This window comes from Triturus cristatus, chromosome 3_2 (genome assembly GCF_964204655.1).
Source record: "Triturus cristatus chromosome 3_2, aTriCri1.1, whole genome shotgun sequence".
Lineage (NCBI taxonomy): Eukaryota > Metazoa > Chordata > Amphibia > Caudata > Salamandridae > Triturus > Triturus cristatus.
In genome coordinates this window covers 272,476,140-272,493,640 of record NC_140584.1, presented here as the reverse complement: position 1 = coordinate 272,493,640, position 17,501 = coordinate 272,476,140, and positions in this window count along the sequence as shown.

Below are 17,501 nucleotides of genomic sequence, written 5' to 3'. Positions count from 1 at the left end.
ATCTGGCAGCAGGACGGATCTGCCTTGACCACTCTGATCCATTTTCGATTTATGCAGCCACACTTGTAATACTGCCTCACACGGTTGGACTTCATCCCAGATGATCCCCGGGTCCCCCTTCCTCCCAGAGCTCAGACAACCTAAACGCCCCAAAGAACATCTATGACATCAGTGTGGAGAACAGAACCTGTTCCTCCTAGTTTGTGCATGTCACCGGAAAGACTCCTGAGTACCTCACAAAATAAGTTTCACATGAGAGGCCTCTGCTTTGTCTCCATACGTCCCACCTCTCTGGACCATCCCTCTAACATCCTGTTTCCCACTCCCCTGCTAATAGGGCATTGCCCCCAAAAAGTTCCCCATGAATGGCTACCAGTTTACCTGTGATTGCGACTCTGGACTGACCCTTTGCAATCAACTTCAAAATTAACTGAACCGCATCTCACGTCCGATCCCAAGCACCCTGCCTCCTCTGTGCCGCACTATCTGCAAACTCCCTCCAAGCCTGACTGTAAGTCCTCCTCGTTGAAAGGACCAGTGACTCTAACACCAGCTGAAGCATCCTCTGTTGTCTACTGACCATAGTCTCGTGGCATTCTGGTCCTCACTCTGTCTGCTGCCGTGGCCAGCCCATGGAAGCTCTCCCACTGTGAACGAGACAAGATATCTACAATGCCATTGTCCACACTTGGCACGTGTCGCACTCTAAATAGAATGTCAAGCTGCAAACATTTCAACACAAAAACCTGCAACAGCTTCTACACTTGGGCATCCCTTGCTGACTGACAATTAATGACCTGCACCACCGCTGTGCTGTCAATACGAAATTACACCTTCCTATGTGCCAACTGCTCTCCCAAAAAAGGGCACTGCCACTACAATTGGAAAAAAATCCAAGAAGGCTATACTCCATCCCCCAAGCTTTCATTCCGGGGACCATTCCTCCGCGCACCATTTCCCTTGCCTATATGGGCCACAACCAATCCCTCCCACAGCATTGGTATAAATTTGTGCATCCCACTCAAAGTCTCTCATGGCCATCAGTGGCCCTCTGTTGAAAGATTCCAAAAAGAAATGCTGATTCTCAAATCCTCCTTTGTCCCTGCTGACAGTCTGATGTGGTGATGTGGCAATGGTCATCCTGACAGTGATATCCCCAACTTCCTACAAAAGTCGTCCCTGCTCCCACCACCCTACGTGCATAGTTCAGATGGTCCAACAGCACTTGCACTTCTTTAACCATTACCTTTTCTTTTGCCAACATGGCATCCAGCAGCAATTGTATTGGGATTTTTTTCTCCACCGGTAATCGGGCCTCTATTGCCCCCAAATCAATTTCAATACCAAAGAATGAAATTACCATACTGGGTCCCACTGCCTTCTCTGGTGCTAAGGGCACCCCTAGGTACTCCATGAGCTCTTGTAAACTCACCAGCATCTGCTGGAAGTCTGCTGAACTGGGGTTCCCACAAAAAAGTAATCATCATCACAGTGCGTCATGTGCCTGTGCCCTGTGGACCAAGAAAACACCCACTGGGGGAAGGTACTAAAACTTTCAAACAGAGCACATGATATGGAATAACCCATCGGGAGAGCTTTATCCACATGCCATTGCCCTTCAAACTGAATGCCGAATAGCTGAAAGTTGTCTGGGTGAATCAGGAGTAAGCGGAAAGCTAACTTGATGCATTTGCGCCTCCCTACCTACTGCTTCTACTATGGACAGTGCCCCATCCACTGAGGAATGCGTGACCAAAGCCTTATTCTCTGGAATAAAATCATTAAAAGAGATGCCCTCTGGCCATGACAGGTGTTGTATCAGTCTGAACTGACCTTTGTCTTTTTTTAGAACCACACCAATGGGTGACACAATGATGTTTTCCATGGGCCAATTATCAAAGGAACCCACCATCCTACCTTCTTGTATCTCTTTCCTCAGTTTGTACTTTTCCACATGTTTAAGGGTGCTGACCGATTTCAAATTGTTTGCCCACCTGCGCACCCTCAGGCCCTGATACCCCAGTCTGAAACCCCCATGTGAATCCCTTCCCTAGAAACCTGGCATCTTCCTCCTTCTCGTAGAGCGCCAACCAAAAATGAGGGCAGTCTAGCTTAATGGGCGTACAAGCTTCTGCCCCCAGATCCTTGGGCTCCCCATCCTCCCCTAAACTCGTAAGCCTGACTAAACTGCTAACTACCGATAGATCCCTGCTGCTGCAATTTCCCTGATGAATTATGAGACTGTGATCCTGCCCGTAGCAATTAACAAGGGGATATTTGCCAGCACATTTCAAACATTCATGACAGAATTTGCAATGTTCCCTGGAGCAAACTCCTATGTTAAAATACCAGCATGCCTACATGTGCCCCTCCTGTACCTTTCCTGCTGCCTCCACCCCTTCCTGGGAGCGGTACCCTTGGAAGGGCTGATACACAATAGGTAACCCGCTGTCCATAAAGATTGTTTTGCCAAACTTTTGCGGGCCCATAGTATGGTACCATAAGTCCGAGTCTACTTCACCCCATTGTGCCTCAGGGTCTAGTGCAATATGTGCCCTAAACTCATCATAATATTAGGGCCAAGCATAACCTCTGTAATTAATCTGAGCTTTTCTGATGGTGTCCATATATTCAAAAATCGCTGCACACCTCTTGGGGTATTTTTAGCAGTAGACCCTGGCATAAATTAGAAAAGCTATCGTCCAGTTCTCTATATTCCAAAAGGACCTTGGGGTGCTTGGCTAGCTCGTACTCTTCCTCTTTGGAACCCTCCTTGGCCCTCAATTTCCTGTGTAGCAATTTTAACATTTACACATATTCACCATTTCAGATCTTCTCTTTGGTCGCTGACATGAGGTGGGCCCCTAGCGGCATAGAAATCCCCATAGAGGGCAGTTTTTAATATTCAACTCCTTGCTCTCTTTACCGCCTGTCTTCTCCTCTGTTTTCTCTCCCCACCCCCTGTCACCCCTTCCTATCTCTTTTCAGCTACCTTGGGTTGTGACACCTGTGTCCCCCTGCTCTCTGTATCCGCTGCTCCCTCCTTGATCCTCAGCTTCTTGTCCCGAGCCCATCCTTTGGGTTGTCGGTCGCAACGGAGCCCTGCTCCTCTGTGCAGTCCCCCATGTCTACCAGATAAAAACCTTTGCGTAACTATATTGTGCCTCTTTCATGCGAATCTATTGCATCCACACCAACTAAAGCCATTTGAGTCGCCATATGCTCGCCTCTGTGATCCTTACCTGGTGCCAGGGTCAGTGCATGTACTGGAGCCTGACATTTTGCTACCTGTCCCCTCTGCTCAGGCACTTCACAGCTTCCATGTTGGTGCTGCCTAGCACTTACACTCTGTAAGATGATATGAAAAGTATGATGAGTCTACCCCCTTCGGACTACCCCATCTCACATTTCCGCCACAGTGTTTCCTCATCCCTCCATGTATCCTCCTCCATCAATCCCCCCTTTTCCAAGCTCTCTTCATCGTAATCTAGCACCGTATCCACCATAATAGTGCCAACCACATCCTCTGTGGCAGTGTTTGCCACCTGCCACTCCGGCCTGACCATTTGTGTAAAACCTGAGCTTAGATCTGTCCTGGACTGGGCACCGTATCTGGGTCTCACAACTCCACCTCCGGTGCAGGACGCCGTGTCTCATGTTGTAGTCTACCAGGGGTAGCACCGTACCTACCAGCCAGTTTCACTGCAAAAGTCATTCTGGACCTTCTTGGGGCAATGATCTTGTGGTCTCTCACCGCCATCCAGCTGGATATGCAGGGCCAGGCCTTCCCTTCCCCTCAGGGTGTCAGAGATTCACAGAGCTCCCCAGATTCTGCCATTCCTCTGTACCAATCGCCCTGCAAAAAAGAGGAGATGTTCAATGTGCTGGTCACTACCTCCTGCCCACTGAAACTTACCCCCCGCATCTGACAACCAAGTGCACCCCTTTTCCACAACTTCACCACCGCACCATGTGCCAACAGTATCTATCCATCCTGGTATATACCTTCTTAGGTCTCTTTCTCCCCCCCCTACCCCCGGGGCTATGCACTCCTACTCAAAAACATCAGCTTCCCCTTCTAGCCTCATTCTGACTTTGCTCCTCTCCGTCATCCACTCCAGGCCTTCTGCTCAAACAGGCACAGCCAATATCAACTTTGGAAACACAATTAGCATATTTTAATAGCCCCTCAGCAGAGGGGGGATCTGGAGATTTCCATTTCCTGCATATCTCTTGTCAAGAGAAAAACTAAGTAAAAGATAGGCCTCGCCTTAGCATCATTCTCAGCGGTTTCTAACACGGGTTCCAAGCAAAAAAACACTAGCTGAGGACTTACCTTGATTCTATGACCAGATATTTTACTCACAGTCTTACTCACACTATTCCAGTATGGTGACAATACAGGACAGACCATGAACATGTGTGTGTCATTTGCTTGCTGTGACCCACATTTCGGATTGGACAGAGTCTTTCCTTCCACTTTTGGCACTTTTGGCAGTTTGTTTGGAGTCCGGCTTGGAGTCCAGTAAGACCTGTGAATGGTAAAGAAGTGATCCCTCTCAAGTTTTGCAGATTTTACTACAGAGTTGAAAGTGTTTAGTGATACTTGCTGCAACCGGTCTATATCAATCGATGATACACAGCTCATTTTTTCCATCGAGGGCAAAGATGCGGTGCCTTTGGAGACCTTCCATCAGTGTATGGCGTCAACTGCGGAATGGTTGAGGCAGAACTCTCTGCAGTTCAACGGCTCCAAAACAGAGGTATTACACTGCTCGTTGGATCGGGTCCCCCGGCCGCTGCCTCCTGACTTTTGGCCCGCCTCTTTTTCGGATGCTCCTTTGGCAGCAGCCTCTGCCAGGAATCTGGGTGTAGTGCTTGGGCCCAATCTTCAACTGGACCTTTTTGTAAATAAAACTGTAGCCACTTGTATGATGCTGCTCCGTATGCTGTGGAAGATCTTGCCGTTGCTGCCAACCTATGTTCGGCCAGAAGTAGTGCGTTGCACCATACTAAGTAGGTTGGATTACTGCAACGCACTGCTTCTGGGAGCCCCAGCCAATTTGGTGGCTAAATTGCAACGTGTGCAGAATATGGCGGCCAAGTTGGCCTTGTCCCGGCGCCGTTCCGACTCTTCTTCCAGGGCACTAGCCGATCTCCATTGGCTACCTGTCCCGCAACGAGTTATCTTTAAAGCACTTTGCTTAGTGTTCAGAGGATTACATGGACAAGGACCGGTTCCGTTGCAAGAATTGTTCCAGTGGTATGTACCCACTCGCTCCCTTCGGTCGCTCTCAGCACATTTTGTGGTAATCCCTAAGGTAATGAGAGCTCGGATGGGTGGGCGAGCTTTTGGATTTGTGGCCGCTAAACAATGGAATACTCTCCCCTTGTCGCTAAGAAGCTCCGGAGACTTTTTCTCTTTTAAGAGGGAACTCAAAACATTTCTCTTCCCTAGGTCTGATTAAATCTCTTCAACTACTCTGTGTGGTGTTGGTATAACTGTCTGAAGCGCCAGGATACCCTTCGGGTGACAGTCTGCGCTATACAAGTATGCCATACATACATACATACGTTCTCCTTCCAGATCGAAGATGGTGCATGGAGATGTTTATCTTCAGCCTCAATGAGGTCCCGGTACCTGATTGCTACTTCATGCTTTTTGGATTTCAGTGCCCTCCAACCTACTCTTCCATTTCCCTTCCACCTCCTTTGTCCATACCTGCGATGCCCAATATGAGTGCAACTGATAGCATTTGAATCTCGATACCATACCCCCAGTGAGTAATGCCATTTCAGCCCATTCAATGAATCCCATCCCATGTCTAGATGTCTCCAATAATTTTGACCCGCTTGTTTCAATGGCTAATTCAATTCATTAATCAGTCATTCTGGTGTCGCAGGGGAGTCCCATATTGGATCACAATGTGCATAATATGAAATATTGAGAATTCTCCTAACACTCTTCCAGTTCTTTAGTGTGGCAGCAAGTACTTTCACACTCACTTGCTCAAAGTACTTAAGATCCCCAAATGTATACAAGTGGTGGTGTCTTATACCTTCTAACATAGCAAGGTTTCTGGAAATGGGACCTCATCGGCATATGGCAAGTGGGCGACATAACGTCTGGGACTCACTAACACTCCTTTCGGTAGCTTCAAGACTCTTAAGCACTCACCTCTTCTCAAGTCTATAAATACTTACAATTATGCCATGCATTACATGTTCACATATCCTGTGACGCCTCTCATCCTGAATTTAGGCCCCTGGAAGCCAAACTCCTCATGAGTGCACTGGGCAGGGGCGGCATCGCACAGATTTACTGCACTCTTATCGCCAAAACTCCTGGTACCTTGTATCACCTTAAAAGGCATTGGGAGAGTTGGTTGGGCCCTCTTGAAGATGAAGACTGGCAGTACACCGTGATGGTGCCTCGCATCATAATGAACTCCTCCTGGCCCCGCCTGATCTAAACTTATTATCTCTACTGTACCTATCTCACCCCGACCAGATTACACTGGGAAGGTCCTCTTCCTGCTCCCACCTGCCCCACTGTTCCAGCGAGCCGCTGATTTCTACCACATGGTGTGGTTATGCCCAGCGATCCAAAGGTTCTGGATGGCTGTGACCAGGGATCATTCCGGTGTATTGGGCTGGGAGGTGCAACTCTCCCCATTAATACTGCTGCTTGGGGTTATGGAGGGGTCTGGTGGGTCTAGAGCACTTTGGGTGTTTTTGGGTATGGCAACCATAGTGACATAGCAGCCGGATGGAACAATCTGGCTCTCCCCACAGTGGTGCTGTGGCGGTGGGGAGTGGACTGGTGCGCACAGCAGGAGAAGCCCATCTATGAAGCCAGGGAATGTCCCTCGAAATATGAACGCATAAGGGGAATGTGGATGGGTCAATGGGACCAAGCCCTGGGCAGTACTGTATTTTCAGCCTTTGTAAACTTGTCTCCTACATGGCTGCTCATTATGTAGAACCATCTTCTTGTATGCATCTGCCTTGCAGTATAAGTGACATGTACCCCTTGGTATCCTTTGAGTGGTGTATTCGTACAGTGTTAAAATTCAATAAAAATTGGTTATCAAAAAATAAAAATATAGCAGCATATAATCTGCCTTTGGGTGAGTTATCTGGCTCATTTCCTAGGAGGCAGATATTTTTACGCAGGAAAGCATGACAATAGATCTGAAAATCAGGCAGTGCCAACCTTCCCACATCAGCTTTTTTTCCCATGAGAGCCTGATTCCCTTAGATGCTCAAATGAAGCTGCTGACTCTACCCTGGATCTTACTTATATACTTTTTTGGAAAAGTGAGGGGTATAGTATCAAATAAAAATTAGATTTTAGGTAAAATCATAATTTTCACCAGGTTCACTCTCGCATACATTTCTCCAGGATCTTATCTATTTCTCCACTCACTTTCATCAGGTTTACCAAAGGGATGTCTACTAGGCTATGGACAATTTGGATGCCAAGATATCTCATTTGATTCTTAGTATGCTGGATCACACTCTTCTTCCATTTCATTATTTAAGTTTTATCCTCATTTATTGTATACCCTGAGATCTCACCGAACCCTCCTGTGTGCTTCGTTACCTTAGATATTGAAGGAATAGGGTTACTGGTATATAGCAAGATGTCATCCATATATAAGGCCAATTTAACTTCAAACCAAAGCACAGAAAAATAAGAGGGATCCGAACTAATCTGCTGTGCAAAAGGCTCTATATAAGGGTTACATGAGTGATGAGAGAGGGCAGCCTTGCCTAGTACCGTTTGTTCTACTGAAGCTTTCTTTCAATTCCGAATTTAGTAATACTGTTGCAGTGGGTGATTGATATAGAATTTGGACTATTTTGTGACTAAATCAAAATTATACAATGACTTCCTAGAGGTGGCTCCATTTGACCCTATCAAACACCTTTGTGGCATCTAGGGCCACCACTGTCACTGGAGCCTTCTGGGTAGTAGGCAAATTTATTGTGCCGACCAAGCTCATTTAGATGCCGCCCAGAGGTAAATCCCTTCTGATTGGTTGTATGATTGATCTAATTACTCCTGTTATTCTACTGGACAATATACCAGCAAAGATTTTGTAATCCATGTTTAATAAGGATATTGACCCCTCGGGATAGTCTTGTGAACTTCCATACGTATACAGTTAATGGTATATCCCAGGGAGGACGCTACAATCAGGTTCGGCTATGAACCTTGTAGTCCCTTCCTTCAGAAGAACAACCTGGGGTGAAAAGAGATTTTTCAGGACTACAGCTCTGATCTGGAATAGCCTACCTTTAGAACTTCTCTCAGGATTTGGTGATATCAGAGTATCTGTAAGGACTACCACCTTTGTAGATATACCTGTTTTTATAGCGCCAAAACACCCTTGGCCAGATATTTGCACTTTATAAATCTCTCATTTGTTCATGCAGTCACTCATTCATTCAATCTTAACTGATGCATTAAAAGAGAAGGACTTGACACATGGAGATTATGTATACAAGGTGCAGTCTGATATACGAAAAAGAACAGCACAACAACAGTGGGGGCTTGGCTCCAACATGGACGAATTGTAGAAGCTGCGGGCCAAGGTCCAGATGAAGTTCCCCTTAATGTTGCGAATTAGGAGGAATAAATTACAAAAACTTGGAGGTCCAGCTGAGGAAGATTCCCTGATAGAGGAAATGAAAGAGGCACAGTAAGGTCTAATCTAGATGGCAGAAGGATCAGAGGATGCTGTTGATTACATATTTATAGGTATAGGTATAAGCTGACAATGGAAGATTCTGTAACTATGAATGACGTAGGGTGCAGAATTGTCTTTTCAGGAAGGCACATGGGAGGAGATAGAGTAAAATTAGACAACAAGAAAGCTGAGGTCAAAATAATAACCTGGAATGTAAATGGGATCAGATCTAGGAGGAAGCAAGTCTTGGTTGCAGAACATCTAAAAGAGGGAGGGGCTCACATAATCATATGCAAGAAACCAACTTAAAGCGCCCAGAGTGAGATCCTATTTTAGTAAAGTCTGTTGGGTACAGGACTTTGTATGCTCTGAGTAGCTTAAAAACACAAAAGGGTTGGCTCCTGTGGTTAGGAAGCATTTAGGGATAAAGATTATTACTTATGCCACAGATAGCATGGGGAGATGGTTAGTTACATATTTAACATGTGCAGTATATTATCGCCCCAACTGTGATGATCCTACATCTCTAGGGATTTTGCAACACCTGTTAGAAATGTCCACACCCATTCTAGTAGGTGAACATTTCAATCTAGTTTAAAATCCAGAGCTGGATAGAACTTCAAAAGCAAAATACATGAACTCCCCTAAAATGTACCGTGGGTTAACAGAAGCAGTGAAAGATCTGAATTTAATAGACATTTGGAAAAAGCATGCAGGGACATCTAAAAGATTCACTTTTTATAGTAAATAATATGGACACCACTCCAGAAATGATTACTTCCCTATAGACCAGGCTTTAAACAATTGCGTCGAGACTTTGGTGCACTTTCCAGCCTTACTATCAGACCACTCTTTGGTATGTCTAAAGCTGCACTCAGCTGGGACCCGCAAATGAGAAGATAGACATTAACCCCTTGAATGCCCATGACGAGCTGGACTCGTAATGGCACACAGTTCTCGTGTGCCCATGACAAGTCCAGCTCCTCATGAGGCATTCCCTGGGGGCACCAGAGGGATTCCCTTTAATTCAAAATAGCCTCGGGAGCTGGGGAAGAGCTTCCCCAGCTCCCGAGGCCCCCTCCCTGCTTTCCCTGTAATGACGATCGGTGCGCACGTCACGCCAACGTCATTACAGTGAAACCGAAACTGAAATGAGCCAAGAGGCTCATTTCAGTTTCACTTTCTACGTGCTCAGGTGGCTATCACAGCCCCCTGAGTACGTAGAAAGACCGGGAGAGGTATCGTTGGAAAGGGGAGAATCTCCCCTTTCCAATGGTACCCCTCCCCAGTGGATCCCTGCTTGGGGATCACCACAGGAGGGCGATCCGCAAGCAGGGATCCACCCACTAGACACCAGGGAGGGGGGAGCGGCCCCTTGGCCAAGGGCGTTTGCTCCCCCCTGAATATTTTGGCAACATTGAGTCTTTTTGCCCCCACTGGGGGGCAGATAGGGGCAGTAGCCCCCACTCGCAACCCCCGGGTGGGGGGCAAAAAGCCCACTAGAGACCAGGGAATTTTTTATAAAGTAAAAATAGGGGTCCCCCCAATTATTACAGTCTTTCTGCGATGGGGCAGTGGCCCCTAATCTGCTTCTTCGGGGGGGCAGAAAGCCCACTAAACACCAGGGATTTGTTTTTAGGTTTTTTTAGGGTGGGGGCTGCCTGAAATGGGCACGCCACCATTACAGCCTTTCTGCCCCCCCTGGGGGGCAGATGGGGCATTGGCCCCTAATCTGCCCCTTCGGGAGGGCGGAAAGCCCACTAGACACCAGGGATTTTTTTAGGAAACAAAAAATAAGGGTGGGGGCTGCCCAAAATGGGCATGCCCATGCCCCCACCCCTCCAATCATTACAGTCTTTCTGCCCCCTGGGGGGCAGATGGGGCATTGGCCCCTAATCTGCCCCTTCGGGGGGCAGAAAGCCCACTAAACACCAGGGATTTGTCTTTTTTTTTAGGGTGTGGGCAGCCCGAAACGGGCACGCCAATGCCCCCACCCTCCCCCCCACAAAAATTACAGTCTTTCTGCCCCCCAGGAGGCAGATGGGAGCTGTAGCCCCCAATCTGGACCCCCTGGGGGGTGCAGAAAGCCCACTAGAAACCATGGATTTTTATTAGTGTAGGGGTAGGGGCTCCCCAAAATGGGCATGACAATACCCCATCCCTCCCCCAGAGAAATTCCACTCTTTCTGCCTCCCCCGGGAGGGCAGATAGTGGCAGTGGCCCCTGATCTGCCCCCTGGGGGGGCAGAAAGCCCACTGGGCGCCAGCGAGTACGCAGGCTTTTTTCATGCGTGGAGGTGGGGGCTGCCCAAAATGGTCATACCAATGCCCCCACCCCCACAAAAAATAGCCACAGTCTTTCTACCCCTTTAGGGACATATCGGGATGAAACCCCCTTTCCCGATTCCCCCCAGGGCGGCAGAAAGCCCACTGGGCTCCGACTTTTTTTAGCAATGTGCCTACCTGTGGATTTTGGGCCCTAGCGCAGTTGGCACATAGGGAAACCTAGCCAACCTGTATATTTTTGAAAACTAGACACCGAGGGGAATCCAGGATGGGGTGACTTGACTGGCTCTCACCAGGTTCTGTTACCCAGAATCCATTGCAAACCTAAAAATGTGTCCAAAATAACACATTTTCCTCAAATTTCTGTGGTGGAAAGTTCTAGAATCTGCGTGGGTCCACAAAATTCCACCCACCCCACGTACCCCAAAGTCTTCAGAGAAAAATTGTACCTCTCTTGCGTGGGTAGGCCTAGTGCCCGCATCAGGCAAGGGCCCAAAACCTATTGAGGAAACATCAAAATTACCTATCTCAAAACAATCTGGTTTTGCAAAGGGGGTCCCATGAGTTTTTGGCCCTGGGCTTAGCGGCCATCTAGGGAAACCTACCAAACCCACACATTTCTGAAAACTATACACCCGGGGGAGTCCAGGAAGGTATGGCTTGCGTGGATACCCCAAAGTTTCCTTACCCAGAATGCCCTGCAAACCTCAAATTTAGCTAAAAATCTCACTTTTTTCACACGTTTTTGTTTGGGAAAGTTGTGGCATCACCGGGCTGACACAAATTTCCTACCACCCAGCATTCCCCCGGGTCTCCTGATAAAAACTGTGCCTCACTTGTGTGGGCGGCCCAAGTACCCGCGACAGGCAAGTGCCCGAAACTTATTGAGGCGACATCAAAATTGCGTATCTCAAAACGACCTGGTTTTGCAAGGGGGGGTCACCTGGGTTTTTGGACCGGTACTCGGCAGCCACCGAGGGAAACCTACCAAACCCACACATTTCTGAAAACTAGACACCCGGGGGGTTCCAGGGAGGTATGACTTGCCTGGATCCCCCAACGTTTCCTTACCCAGAATGCCCTGCAAACCTCAAATGTAGCTGAAAAAAATCACTTCTTTCACACATTTTTGTGTGGGAACGTTGTGGCATCACCGGGCTGACACAAATTTCCTACCACCCAGCATTCCCCCGGGTCTCCTGATAAAAACGGTGCCTCACTTGTGTGGGAGGCCCAAGTACCCACAACAAGCAAGGGCCCAAAACGTGTTGAGGCGAAATCAAAATTGTCGATCTCAAAACGACCTGGTTTTGCAAGGGGGTTCCCCTGGGTTTTTGGCCCGGGGCTCGGCGGCCACCTAGGGACACCTACCAAACCCACACATTTCTGAAAACTAGACACCCGGGGGATTCCAGGGAGGTATGGCTTGCGTGGATCCCCTAACGTTTCCTTACCCAGAATGCCCTGCAAACATCAAATTTAACTGAAAAAATTACTTTTTTCACACATTTTTGTGTAGGAAAGTTGTGGCATCACCAGGTTGACACAAATTTCCTACCATCCAGCGTTCCCCCGGGTCTTCCGATAAAAACGGTGCCTCACTCGTATGGGAGGACCAAGTACCAATTTGTGTCAGCACAGTGATGCCACAACTTTCCCACACAAAAATGTGTGAAAAAGGTGATTTTTTCAGCTAACTTTGAGGTTTGCAGGGCATTCTGGGTAAGGAAACATTGGGGGATCCACGCAAGCCATACCTCCCTGGAATTCCCCTGGTATCTAGTTTTCAGAAATGTGTGGGTTTGGAAGGTTTCCATAGGTGCTGGCAGAACTAGGGTTCAAAAACTACAGCTGGGCACTTTGCCAAAAAAGGTTCATTTTTCACTGTGAAATTGAGGTGTGTCCACAATGCGTTTTGGGCCGTTTCCTGTCGCGGGCACTAGGCCGACCCACACAAGTGAGGTACCATTTTTCTCGGAAGACTTGGGGGAACACGGGGTGGGTGGAAATTTGTGGATCCACGCAGATTCCAGAACTTTCCACCACAGAAATGGGGGAAAAATGTGTTTTTTTTGGCAATTTTTTAGGTTTGCAAGGGATTCTGGGTAACAGAACCTGGTGGGAGGCAGTCAAGTCACCCCATCCTGGATTCCCCTGGGTGTCTAGTTTTCAAAATTGTATAGGTTTGCTAGGTTTCCCTAGGTGCTGGCAGATCTATGGTTCAAAAAATACAGCTAGGCCTTTTGCCAAAAATGTGTCATTTTTCACAGCGAAATTGAGGTGTGTTCACGTTGAATTTTGTGCCGTTTCCTGTCACGGTCACTAGGCCGACCCACACAAGTGTGGTACCATTTTTCTCGGAAGACTTTGGGGAATACGGGGTGGGTAGAAATTTGTGGCTCCACGCAGATTCCAGAACTTTCCACCACAGATATATGGGGAAAATGTGTTTTTTTGGGCAATTTTTTAGGTTTGCTGGGGATTCTGGTTAACAGAACCTGGTGGGAGGCAGTCAAGTCAGCCCATCCTGGATTCCCCTGGGTGTCTAGTTTTCAAAAATGTATAGGTTTGCTAGGTTTCCCTAGGTGCCGGCAGAGCTATGGTTCAAAAACTAAAGCTAGGCACTTTGCCAAAAAAGGGTCATTTTTCACAGCGAAATTGAGGTGTGTCCAAGTTGCGTTTTGTGCCGTTTCCTGTCGAGGGCACTAGCCCGACCCACACAAGTGAGGTACCATTTTTCTCGGAAGACTTTGGGGAACGCAGGGTGGGTGGAAATTTGTGGATCCATACAGATTCCAGAACTTTCCACCACAGAAATGTGGGGAAGATGTGCTTTTTTTGGCAATTCTTTAGGTTTGCAAGGGATTCTGGGTAACAGAACCTGGTGGGAGGCGGTCAAGTCACCCCATCCTGGATTCCCCTGGGTGTCTAGTTTTTAAAAATGTCTAGGTTTGCTAGGTTTCCTTAGGTGCCGGCAGAGCTATGGTTCAAAAACTACAGCTAGGCACTTTGCCAAAAAAGGGTCATTTTTCACTGCGAAATTGAGGTGTGTCCACGTTGCGTTGTGCACCATTTCCTGTCGCGGGCACTAGGCTGACCCACACAAGTGAGGTACTATATTTCTCGGAAGGCTTTGGGGAAAGTGGGGTTTGGCAGGAAATTTGTGGATCCACACAAATTCCAGAACTTTACACCACAGAAATGTGAGAAAAATTTGTTTTTTTAACAAAAGTTTAGGTTTGCAAGGGATTCTGGGTAATAGAACCTGGTGAGAGGCAGTCAAGTCACCCCATCCTGGATTCCCCTGGGTGTCTAGTTTAAAAAAATGTATAGGTTTGCTAGGGTTCCCTAGGTGCCGGCAAAGCTATGGCTAAAAAACTACCGCTAGGCACTTTGCTAAAAAAGGGTAATTTTGAATTGTGTACCGATTTTTCCATGTACACATTTTTACAGAATAATTACTATATACCCGGTACATAATAAAAAACAATTGCAAGTTGCTGCTCAGTTTTTGGCTCTGGGTTCGTCGGGTTCTTGGTGAACCTACAAGTCCTTTATATCCCCACAACCAGTGATGTCCAGCGGATGTAACGGTATATTGCTTTCAAACAGCTGTCATAATTAGAAGAAGTTACAGGTGAAAACGTTGACACAAAAGGCTGTTTTTTTCAACAAATTTTCAATTTATCCTATATTTAACTGTTAGTTTCTATGAAGAAACCTTGATGGATCTACACAAATTACCCCTGGCTGAATTCAGAATTGTGTCTACTTCTCTAAAATGTATAGCTTTCCAGGATCTATTATTGCTTTTGTACCCATTTCTACCATTAACTGGAAGGAGGTTGAAAGCACAAAAAATAGCAAAAATAGGCTATGTCCCAGAAAAATGCCAAAACTGTGTAAAAAATGTTGGGTTTCTGACAAAAGTCTGGTATCCCCTAAAAGCTGTGAAAATGGTGATTTCAGCCCCACAAACCCTTTTTTGATAACATTTGCAGGGAAAAACCCAGATGCTTTCATTTGCAGCCCGTTTTTCCCATTTTTCCCCCAAAAAACAAAATGTTGCTGTATTTTGGCTCATTTTTGTGACCCCTCCAGGGGAATCCACAAACCCTGAGTGCCTTTAGAATCCCCATGATGTTGGAAGAAAAGGACGCAAATTTGGCGTGGATACCTTATGAGGTCAAAAAGTTACATGGGCCTCACTGCGCACTACCCCAAATAGCCAAAAAAAGGCGTGGCACAGGAGGGGGAAAAGGCCTGGCAGCGAAGCGGTTAAATATGACATTACTTTTAGAAGAGGCCCTGGGATTAGAAATTGCGAACAAAACAGTAGGCTTTTTCACACTAATCAAGGAAACAGCACATCAGCTCATAATATGGAATATGTATAAGGCTTATATAAGGGGAGTAATATGTAAACTGTCAACTAGGCGGAATCAGGAAACTTGAGAGAGAGAGAAAAGACAATAAAAGATACAACCATAAGGAAGGAGGCAGAACTACAATATGCCTCAATAATTGATCCATCTAAACTGGGAAATCCTCATCTTTAACTAGAGGAGGCTCAAGCCACATTTGAAGGAAGCCTGGAAAAGGCATTTCAAGATAAGTGGAGAACTATCAAGATGCATCATTTTGCATATGGAGAGCATTGCTTCTCTCTCTTAGCATGGAAAACAAAAATGTATAGAACTAGGAACTCTATTAGCACACTAGTTTAATCAGATACCGTAAAGGCCCTTAGTACTAATAAAGCGATCGAAGAAAAAGTCTTAAAGTATATGAGCAGGTTATATAGAGAAGATGTACATCCAGATAGTGAGTTAATCAAGAATTGGCTAACAGACAAGGATCTCCCAGTGGTCACTAAAGCGCATGTTAAAACCCTTAAAAAGGAGATCTCCGAAGCAGAAGTGCAAAGTCACATCAAGAACATGAAGGGCGCTATGGCTTCCAGCTGAATTATATAAAATGTTGGCAGATGCCCTTGTACAACCGCTGAAGGCATTGTTTAATAATATTTATCTTCAGTGAGAAAAAGCCCCACCGTCTTGGTCAGAGGCCATGATTGTGTCGGTCCTGAAGCCAGCAAAAGACCCTACCAATGCTGAATCCCCCAGGATCAAATTGAAAAGAACAACCACCCAATATAGTCTTAATAAATCAAAGTATGAGCAATGTTGCAACAGAGAATCTCAGAGGACAGAAAGCAGCATAGCTCGGAAACATATCAACAAGGAATTTATGAAATAGTGGACTTAAAGCAACTTTAAATATGCATCTTTGTTTCACTGGGAGGCAGGGAAGGGCCTTGAGATGCTTTTTTAAAATAGGATGAGTTTTAACTCTCACTAATAGTTGAGCAGTCGCATATTGTAGCAACTGCAGTTTAGTAATTGTTGTTGTGGAAGACCTAAAAAGATAGAGTTATAATAATGTAGCCTTGATAAAATAGAGGATATAATCTTGATCTTCCAGCACAGTTTTGGGTTAAGGGACACAGCTTTACTAAGAACTTTAAGAAGGAGCATATTCAAAGGAACTAGTTCTGAAATATATTCCTGGATAAAAGATTAATGTCAAATATTACCCTAAGATGTCATGTAGATCAGGTTGGATAGACAGGAGCAGGTAGAAGTGGCAACCAATTTGCATTCAATATGAAGACATCTCAAAAGACCAGTTTCAGCTGAGTTGAGGGTTAAGGAAATGTCCACCACCCATTCTGAAATCTGATTTCATTTAGTACATAAACACTGATTCAGTACTGTACCCTAGTATGAAACCAGACTAATGACTGTTGCTACCACTAGAGTCTTCCAAAAACCAAGAAAACTTTTTATTTATATGTCCGTTCAAAATATTAGCAGGTGCCTGAAGTAATGACATTGGTCGATAATTAGCTATCAATCTAGGACCATCATTAGTTTTTTTTCAAAAGGGCAGATCCCATGCCGGCTGTCAAGCCTTAGCCACTGTCCCCAACTTAAGTGAGCCATTAACCAATCTTATCTGATAGAGACATCTAGCCGCAGTTTCCTCACTTTAGAATTCTCCCCCAGGCGCGAGACTGGCTCCAGAAATCTTTTCCACAGTACGCCCGTGCACCTGAAGATGGTGCTGCGGGACTATGTATCAAATTCATTACGCAATGTGGTGATGACGGAGTCCATATAACCCCCTCACCAGCTCGCTGATGCCAGTTCCTTCTTTTCCACACTTGCAACATGGACACGGAGCAGTTAGGGGGCTGTTTTTTAGCCCATCGACACATTTTTGTGTGAGAAACAGCGTGCTTTTTGCAATACCTTCATGGATTAAACCCTGTTGATCTCGTGACAGACAGATGTTGGTCATAGATCCTTATACCATCTGTTTGTGGTGCCTAGGAGACCACCATGACTTGCAGGAGTATGATTCCTGGCAGCATCTTCGGCCGAAGGCGTTGATAGAGCAGCGAATGAAACATCTGGTGGGGCAACTATCTGAGGCACCATGGCATTGTCAGACCTCA